This window comes from Adiantum capillus-veneris, chromosome 3 (assembly GCF_014529385.1).
Source record: "Adiantum capillus-veneris isolate H3 chromosome 3, ASM1452938v2, whole genome shotgun sequence".
Taxonomy (NCBI): Eukaryota; Viridiplantae; Streptophyta; class Polypodiopsida; order Polypodiales; family Pteridaceae; genus Adiantum; species Adiantum capillus-veneris.
In genome coordinates, this window is record NC_140933.1 from 11,508,398 (window position 1) to 11,510,607 (window position 2,210).

The window sequence follows — 2,210 nt, forward strand, 5'->3', positions numbered from 1 at the left end:
CCGCTTTCTTGTATCTGTTCCTCAAAAACTTATGTTCCTTTTCCAAAAGCTGAAGCATTTCTGACACTTTTTTATTCTTTTGAGTACATGTAGCTTAAAACTTGCCATCCAATTGCAAGTGCTTTAAACTACCTTCAACCAAATTTTACAAAAAATTAAAGCCATTTAAGCCACCGAAAAGTTGTAAGGACACCCTTATATACGTAGTTTTGATATCATTGACCACCTACAAGTGCTCAGTAAACCACTATCAAGTGGTTCAAAACCTTTTCCAAACCACTTTCAAATCACTTGCAAGTGGAGGAGAATTCCTAGCAAGTGACCTAGAAGTCCTTTAGAAGTGCTTTAGAACCACTTGGTTGAATACGTAGTGTCGATCTCATAAACCACCTACAAGTGCTATCGCAAGTGGTTCTGGACCACTATCAAGTGCTATCTTAACCACTAGCAAGTGCTATCTTTACCTCTGCCAAGTGGTTCAGAACCACCTGCAAGTGCTATCTAAACCACTAGCGAGTGCTATCTTAACCACTAGCAAGTGATATCTTTACCACTGGAAAGTGGTTCCTGACCACTGGAAAGTGGTTCAGAACCACCTGAAGTGTTATCTAAACCACTAGAGAGTGCTATCTTAACCACTGGCTAAAGGCTTGTGTTCTAGATGTACACTTCAACAATCTGGCTAGCCCCAAGAACAAACCACTCTGCAAAATGGTACACATAGTGGTTCAAATTGTTGTCTTGATTCACCTTCCAAAAGTACAACATGTCCACGTTAGGCAGGCTTGGTCCCTCTCTCTTGTCATGAGTGACAATAAGCAGATCATTAATATTAATGATCAAGGAAGGCCTATTATCCTTTGAAAGGTGAGGGACACGAAATTGAGTTACTAGGGGTGTCTCCCAATGATCAAAGTGCCCCAGCTCTTCTTGAGCACAACGCTGGTGCCCAACATTACCAACAATCACTTGTATTTTGCTACAATGCCCAAAAAACCACACCTAATAAATTGTAGTGAAGATTGACACCATGAGACAAAAAAAAATTCTTATATTCAAAATAAGTAAATAGCACAAAAAGCACATGGAACTTAAAGTTTTCAATGTGCGCGGGTTTTGGCAGGGGTCTTGATTAGTATTTTTCTTTGGATCTCGATAATGCACTCCTTCCTCTTGTTGTCGCTTGTGTTTCTTTCTCAGGGTATCTGCAATTACTAGTAGTGTCTCCACATCCTCTGTGTCCTCCACTTTATCCTTTGGGATCACAATAAGGTTTAGGGGAAAAAAACCTAAATCTACTCGAACAAAAATGAAACACTACCTATATGCACTTCATTACCTTCCTGGTTGTTGGTTGAGACCTTGCTAGAGTCATGTCCAATGGTTTTCTTGCCATGGTTCTCAACCACGAAAGTTTCAACCTCAGGGTCCTCACTCTATCCCCACTTTTTACAACAGCCTTTCCATGTTGAAAACCCTCAAATAGCTCTATATTGTTCTCATCAAGTTCAGACAGTTCTATATTGTTCTCGTCAAGCTCAAGCAGACAAGAACTTTTGTCAGCATTGATTTTTACAAAGAAAAAAATCATGTTAAGGGACTTATCTCATGACAAGTGGATTGAAGCCGAGTATAATGAACCCACCCTCCGACTCTGTGTACTCAATTCCGAGTGCCGAGCACTTGGCAATTTCTGGAATCTTTATAGTGCACTCTGCTATAGTGCCGCAGAGAACTCCAAAGAAAAATGGGTGATATTTGTGTTGACATTCCAACAAGAAGAACCCTGCCATGTGGTTAGCTGAGAGGGGTTTCCCACATTCAACACAGTCACCCCCAATACACACAAACGGTTTCAAAACAGAGGCTTTAGTCGGCGGTGAGGGGACAATGATGCCTCTACCCTTTTCTTGGATATATTTGATGGTTGTATCCATAAATGCTCTTTGAGATGTCAAGCCTTCTAATTCAAATTCCAATGCTATATTCCTTTCCTGCCAACCATAGCATAAACAACAGCGGAGAGTAAGATCAGTTCATGCTTGAATGGACTTCAGTGCACAAGCTTGAATGCTTTTATTCAACTTCTTCTAAAGAATTCAAAGCCAATAAAAAAGTGCTTGACAAATCTTATCAAAATGCTTTCTAGTCATTTGTTACCGCTTTCCGACGACTTGTTTAGCACTTTTTAACCACCTATTGAGCACCAT

The 2,210-nt window shown here is 40.3% G+C and overlaps 1 pseudogene; it reads right to left on the minus strand.

The window, feature by feature from the left end:
- Positions 1-657: 657 nt before the first annotated feature.
- On the minus strand, positions 658-1,591 carry LOC147460499 (uncharacterized; annotated as a pseudogene).
- Between the last annotated feature and the right edge of the window lie 619 nt (positions 1,592-2,210).